The following is a 7,362-nucleotide window of genomic DNA, read 5'->3' as shown; positions in this document are numbered from 1 at the left end:
GAGAAGATTCGTCGCAGGTCCTGGCAAATACATACAACTGTAAAACGCTCACTGCTGTTTGCCGAATCAAAAGGCGATTTTTTAACCGGTTCTAAAATCTACTGGCAAATTAAGTCTTTTTACCGATTTACTTTACTCTCTGACACTGACTTACGATGGATTCAGTACTGAAGAGCCCCCTATAGAGGACTCTGTACGCAGACCCACCCATATTATTTCTTTTTTTTTTTTGCTCACGTTTTGTACTCATGTCAAAGAATTGGGTTGCAGACTTTTACAGGTGGCAGGTGAGTTTTAAGGAGTCGTTGGTTCACATTTAGGGTGTTTGCCCCCCTTACAAGTCCTTTAGCTGTACATTTACCAAAAACTGGTGTGAACTAAACATATTGTGGGTGTGAGGTCAAAATAGAAGAATTGAAATCTGGTTAAAAGACTCTCTGCATAATATTTTCCAATTCATTTCCATTATAAATCATATCAAATGAAGAGTCAAACGCCCCAGCAAACATAAGGTCAGCGGTCCACCGGCGGACCACCGGCGGCAAAGTTGGCGGTCCACTGGCGGATGCCGTCAGCGGCTCGCCGGAGTTTTGCCCATCGTTTTTCCAGCGGACCACCAGCGGCAGCCGCTACTTTTTCGACGGAGGTCTGCTGTCGGACCGCTGCCCCAGATAAAATAAGGCCAGCGGACCAGCGGCGGTCCACCGGCGGATGCCGCCAGCGGCTCGCCGGAGTTTTGACCATCGTTTTTCCAGCGGACCACCAGCGGCAGCCGCAGAGGTCGGAGGTCCGCTGTTGGACCGCTGCCCCAGCTAACACAAGGCCAGCGGACGAGCGGCGGTCCCCCGGCGGATGCCGCCAGTGGCTCGCCGGAGTTTTACCCATCGTTTTTCCAGCGGACCACCAGCGGCAGCCGCAAAGGTCCGCTGGTTTATACCGGTAATGGTTGCTAGCTGCCCACGGTCAGTCCGTGGTTCATAATTGTTTAATCACGCTAACCAAATGTCTTTCAACACAATAATAAACAATTTACATCAGCAACTGCAAATTTATTATTGTCAGTAAACAGACTAAATATTCAAATGCATATACATTTATCACATGCATTAAAACCAACATGACTTACAAATAAAAACAACCAGTTTACACCTTTCTGTACCCATGCAAAGTTATCCATGATTTTACCATCATTTGCAGTAACACATGGTAAATATAAAATCAACCATGATTTTACAACAATAATAAAGAATAAACATTCTCTTACAACAGCATATGCTTATAGTACTACATTTTAGTAACCACAAACTTTACCATGATTTAAAAATATATGGTTACCATGGTTTCACTGCAGCATTACTATAATACTACTGTACTGTCCAACAAAGCCAAAGCGCAGTAACTATGCATTTGGTCAAAATTGAGGTGAAGGTTGAAATGGGCTTTGTGAGATCTGTTGTCTTGTGACAAAGTCTGCTGGTTTAATTTTGTCCCATCAGAGAAATGTGTTTGCCAAAATTGCAGTAACAAGTTTGAACCGCTGGTGTAAAATACTTTAAGAACTTTTTTCTCGGTTTTAGTGTTAGCGTAGTTACTGCACTTAGAAGAAGAAACTTTTTCAACCCACTTTGTGTTGTTACAATGTCTGTAATATGTACATTAACAATATTTGGATGATGCAAAACATCATTTTGGCAGAGTATTGTGGACAAATAAATGGAAATAAATCAGTAAAATTAGCTAAAGAATATTTTTTTCAAATATAAACACATATTGTATTTGTAAAAATATTAAGTGGGTTGAAAAACTGTAGGGTTGCGCTTTGGTGCAGTAATTACAATGTGTTACATTTGGCAGTTGTGTATGTCCATCTATAGATGCCATCATATAATGTCTTTGTGAGTGTTTACGTCATCTGAAGTCTTCACAAGTGAGGCTGGATCCAAACAGAGCCATAAGCTCTAGTTATCTCATGATGTGTATCCTGATGGACAAAAACAGAAAAGCAAAACGAGAAGGATTAGGATTGCTGCTGTTCATATTATTTCAAGCAAAAGCTCATTTGCGCATTTTATTATTTAATTACTGAAGAACGAGGTCATAAGATGTTTTAGTGTATGTGAATGCTTGTCTTAGAAGTAGTGTTTTTTCTAGATTTAGACTGCATGGGAGAATTTAGGAGTAAAATGTGACAAAGCCTTGCCTTTTTATTGTATTTTATTAAAGAGCAATTATGGTCCGACTCATGATTTTACATTTACTTTGGTGTGTAAGTATGTATTAGTACAGGGGTTCCCAAACTTTTTTTCCTGTGTACCCCCTTCTATGTCCCAACCCGGTTGGCGCACCCCCAATCCCCACTAAAAAAAAAAAAAAACGCAAATTTGTTTTCTCGCCATAAAGACTCGTGTTTAATCATGCACAAATAACTAGGGGCCGGTTGCACCAGCGTTAAGAAGTTGGGTGTATGTCCTACGTCAGGCTTAGCTACGTCCAACATTGTGAAAAATATTTACGCATATTGCACCATCTATAACGCAGCTACTCTCAGCGTAGATGATGCGCGCCGCCACGTATGCGTTTAACCACTGTGATATTGACGGCATTCGAGTTTACTATGGTAAAAAACGTACACTTACTGCCGTCAGCTAATAGATGACATATGAGAGCTTTAATTCCTTATGTTTACCGGTGCGCTCTCCCTCAAGATGCCTGCGTCACGTGCAGACCCATCAAACACATTAACGAAAGCCTTTACTGTTCGCACAAAAGGTGTATTGTTTGCAGATTCATTATAACAGCTCAATTTTCAAACAAAATTAAATGAAAGCTTTTAATAAGTTCTCTGCAGTGTCTGTAAGTATTTATGTATTTTATTATATAATTCATTGGCGGTCTCTCTACCATGCATGAAAACACATTGCTCGCGTATCCTGTGCATTAGACGCGCCCATGTCTCGTCACATTTCATTATTTCTATTTTTGCCATAAAAAAGTCTCTCTCTTTTGGTCCCTCTCCTCCTTCATGACTAACAACTTTATCATAAGACATCCCACTTGACAGTTTTCCTGATTTTAGCCAGTTAAGCATATTTATAATATATATGGAATGAATGAAACGAGTTGGCACGCATATAGCGGCTGCAGTGCATAACAGAAGAGCAGTGTGTAGAAAAAGACAGCAGCTGGCTTCTACGTTTCTTTCAAAAACTAATAAAGTTTTTATTTAAAATAAAAGCGATTACAAAGGAAATGTTTACTGTTCATTTTTTTTTTATTTATTGTATGGAAAAATCCCACTTAAAGAAACATACCGCCATTACATTTTTCCTCTCCCGCACCCCCTGGTGGCAGCTTGCGTACCCCTGGGGGTGCGCGTACCACACTTTTGGAATCCCTGTATTAGTACATGTTAACGATATGCGTAAACAATGAGTAACAATGACTTTGTATTGCGTGTGGCTGCCTGAACCTCCATGTCATTTCTGGCTTATAACAAATACCACAACAATGCCTAAAAGCTGCTGTGTGACAGGGTGTGGAGCTAACATAGCCTGGCTCCGCCCTCCTATGTGCTTCCACTTAATTTTCATTTCGCTTCAGTACAATGTCTGGGACTGCTGTGTAGAGTGTTGTTTTCTCCTGCAAAAATCTGCAGGACCAATCAGCGAACAGAGGTCGTGCGTCAGTTTGAGTTGTAATTCAGTAATGGCAGCGGAGAAAGACGTGAGAAAAGCTATTCAGTCCGTTGTTGCAAAATTGCAGAATATACAGAAGTTAAAGCCGGAGCAAGAACAATGTTTGCTAAGTTTTGTTGGTCTGATCATTCAAACTTGTTGTTTCCAGCCGGTATTGGCGCATGACATACGTCACGACCACACGTTAACAATTGCCTATGGCAGATCCTGAGTGACTCTGGGCAGATCCAATAGTTTTAAACTTCAACAGAAGACCCTCCTTAACGGAAGTAACACTTTGCAATGGAGCGTGGCCAGACTCCCTGTACAAATGAAATGAATGTACGAGAGTCTGGTTGGACCAGGCTTGAGCTAACAAGCCAAAAACTCAGAAATAAGACTTTATAAGTTGTTGACACAAAAAAACTAGCGTTTCAAAGACACAAAACTGGATACAGGCAACTTGTCATAGTACTACTATAATTAGAACTATGCCCAGTTGCCCACTGTAGGGAAACATAATCAGCGATCCACTTTTGTCTCCTTAAAGGCTGAGTTTTATAGCTTGGTACTAAAAACGTATTTCTGGGGTTTTCAGCGTGTTAGCTGTAGACTCTGTCACGCAGCAGCTTTCAGGCATTGTTTTGTTTTTTGGTTATAAGCCAGAAATGCAATATAAAGTAAATTGAGATGGTTGGATTGTTTTCCCCCGGTGGGCGTGGTTTTCAAATAATGCACTGTCTGTATAATTGCTCCCGCTTTTACTCATAGCCTACAAATGAACTCCTGTCAGCATTGCATTGTGACCGAATCTTTCAAACAGGAGTGTCACAGTTCCGGCTGACGGCAGACATATTCAGGCCAATCACAACGTACATATTAGCTGGCCAATCAGGGACACAGCGCATTTCAGATCGATGAGTTCTGTACAATATCAATGCGTTTGAGGAAGGGAGGAAATCTAAAGCTATAAAAATGTATGTGTTTTTAACTGTACACCACGCAAACACATTGCATATTATACCAAATACACAAAATAACATTGTTTTTTACCAATGAAATTGGATGCACTTTATAAATAAACCACAACCTTAAACCTGTAAACAGCAATGTATTAGTCAACCCAGTCTCACCCCATGTCGTCAATGTTTGACGGCACTTGACCGTTCGTCGGTGTGTGACGCGGAGGGTATACCTTTACTGTTGCGTCCGTTGCATTCTCTTCTCCTATTTTCTTGCCATTTTCGCGTCGGTTTAGGGTTGGATTTACATAATGACATCCCTACCCAAACCTATCTCTAACCCCAACGCCAGGTGACAACTGTTTCTAACCCCAACGCCAGGTGACAACTTTTTAATTGCGCTTACACGGTTTATTTGCGCGTACACTGTTTATTTTTGCTTAATCTAACCCTAAACCGACGCGAAAATGGTAAGAAAATAGGAGAAGAGAATGCAACGGACGTAATAGTATTGAAGTCCCCAGTTCGTCAAAAAATTACGCGAAAGGTATACCCTCCGCGTCACATATTGACGAATGGTCAAGTGTCGTCAAATATTGACGACATGGGGTGAGACTGTGTTATATTAGTTTAAGGTTGTACTTACTAGTTATGAGATTCATAGCACCTTAGAGATGTTTTCTGACAGGTCTGCTTTGACTCTGCTGCAGGGATATCAGCAAGGAAAATCTACAAACATAACATGCAATTTGTCACAAAGGAATCATTATTGATGAAAAGGATGTAAAACACAGAAAAGAAAATTAAAGTATACAAAATATAACAGAATCTATGTTTTAAGGTTTACTTGTTCATTTAATATTGCTCATATGGTGCCACTCACGTTTGGATGTTAAAACCTTCCTGGAATAACTGCTATAAACGCAGAAAAATGACAAGATGCATGGTAATATGTTGTGGAAAAAGTGAGTTAATATGCTCTCAACCTGCCTGAGTTTACGTCTCTGTCTGTGGCTCCCTTCAGAAAATTTTGAAATCTTCAGCTTTTCTTCTATTATAGAGGTTATTTTGGTCACTCCTGAAATAAAATAACAACTTTTTATATATATATATGTTTACGATAAAACATGTGTTTGTACTAGTTTCACCAAATACTCACGCTATAATGAAAGTTTTTTCACCGTTTAACTGTGCAGTACATTGCATATTACCTCCAATAATGCATTGACAACCTGAACAAAGCTATCACACCATCTCATCAACACACGAAGTTGCTTTTTAAAAAGCAAAAACTTAATAAACAATGCAAAAGCTATAGTCACCCTAACATTATCACTTTTGAAAAGCGTCCACATGCTATCAGACTTTCTCTAAGACAAAAAACATTTCTATGAAGTAAATATTCAACACAAGTGTTTCTGTTACGTGTCAATAATAGTTTTGTGTATTATTTGTGTATTTTGAGGGACTAAACTTACCTGAAAACAGTAAAGAAACCCGTGAAAGAGGAGCTTCGTCAGTCCCACCTCATGGTAATCCGTATTGAGAAAGAAGGCTGTTCGACTTCCTGCCTGCGGCCCCGCTAGAACTGACAGACGGATGACGTTAAAGTGCCGCGAGAGCGAGACGAAATTACCCTTCGTATGAGTTCTCGAATCGTTCTCGCGGTACTTTGACATCATACAGCTGTCGGTTCTTGCAGCGCCGCATGAAGTCGAACAAGCCAAAAAGGGCACGTGTTCGGCGCGCACAGCACACGCGTCATGGCAAATTCACACATTGACATAATCACTACAACAATTTAAAATGATAATGAAATCACAAACTCGTTTTGTTGTCTATAAATGTCCAAATTACCACGCCTGCACGTGGACTATATTGTATCAAACACTATCTCTCATTTTTTATTCTATCCTTAAAATTCTTTTAAACTGAAATATTAAAAAAATATGTATGCATTTCGTTAAATAAGCCCTATATGCAGTCTCATATTGTTTTTCATGTATTTTCTTAAGATTTTTAAAATTCTTAGTTTCAGTAACCTAGCAGTTTGCCACTGGTGTACCAACGGTGGTCCAGCAGGGGCAAGCCGCTGGTTGCTTGCCACCCAAGAAACGCCGGGAGACAGACAGCTTTTTTACGTTGGTCGGTTTGCCGAAGGTGCCCCGACGGTGGTCCGACCGCGTCAAGCCGCTGACTTTGTGCCACCCAAAAACCGCCGGCAGACCGCCAGGTCATTGTTTGCTGGGGCGGTTTGCCACTGGTGTACCACCGGTGGTCCAGCAGGGGCAAGCCGCTGGTGGCTTGCCACCCAAGAAACGCCGGCAGACCGACAGCTTTTTTACGTTGGTCGGTTTGCGGAAGGTGCCCCGACGGTGGTCCGACCGCGTCAAGCCGCTGACTTCGTGCCACCCAAAAACCGCCGGCGGACCGCCAGGTCATTATTTGCTGGGGCGGTTTGCCACTGGTGTACCACCGGTGGTCCAGCAGGGGCAAGCCGCTGGTGGCTTGCCACCCAAGAAACGCCGGCAGACCGACAGCTTTTTTACGTTGGTCGGTTTGCCGAAGGTGCCCCGACGGTGGTCCGACCGCGTCAAGCCGCTGACTTCGTGCCGCCCAAAAACCGCCGGCGGACCCCCAGGTCATTGTTTGCTGGGGCACTTCTTAACAGAATCACTGAAGTTTAGTTCATCCTTCAAAACTTGTTGTTGTGAGCAGAAAAGACA

At 41.8% G+C, this 7,362-nt stretch overlaps 1 long non-coding RNA gene across 1 annotated transcript; it reads right to left on the bottom strand.

Annotated features, from left to right (window-relative positions):
* Nucleotides 1-1,034: 1,034 nt before the first annotated feature.
* Nucleotides 1,035-6,284, bottom strand: LOC141353245 (uncharacterized). Its single transcript, XR_012360254.1, has 3 exons — nucleotides 6,115-6,284; nucleotides 5,283-5,714; nucleotides 1,035-1,981 (listed from the first exon to the last, which is right to left on the bottom strand). It is a non-coding gene; the product is annotated as an uncharacterized lncRNA (long non-coding RNA).
* Between the last annotated feature and the right edge of the window lie 1,078 nt (nucleotides 6,285-7,362).

The sequence above is a fragment of the Misgurnus anguillicaudatus genome, chromosome 21 (assembly GCF_027580225.2).
Source record: "Misgurnus anguillicaudatus chromosome 21, ASM2758022v2, whole genome shotgun sequence".
NCBI classification, from domain to species: Eukaryota; Metazoa; Chordata; class Actinopteri; order Cypriniformes; family Cobitidae; genus Misgurnus; species Misgurnus anguillicaudatus.
Note: the sequence above shows the minus strand (reverse complement) of the source record. Positions and strands in the feature narration are given on the sequence as shown.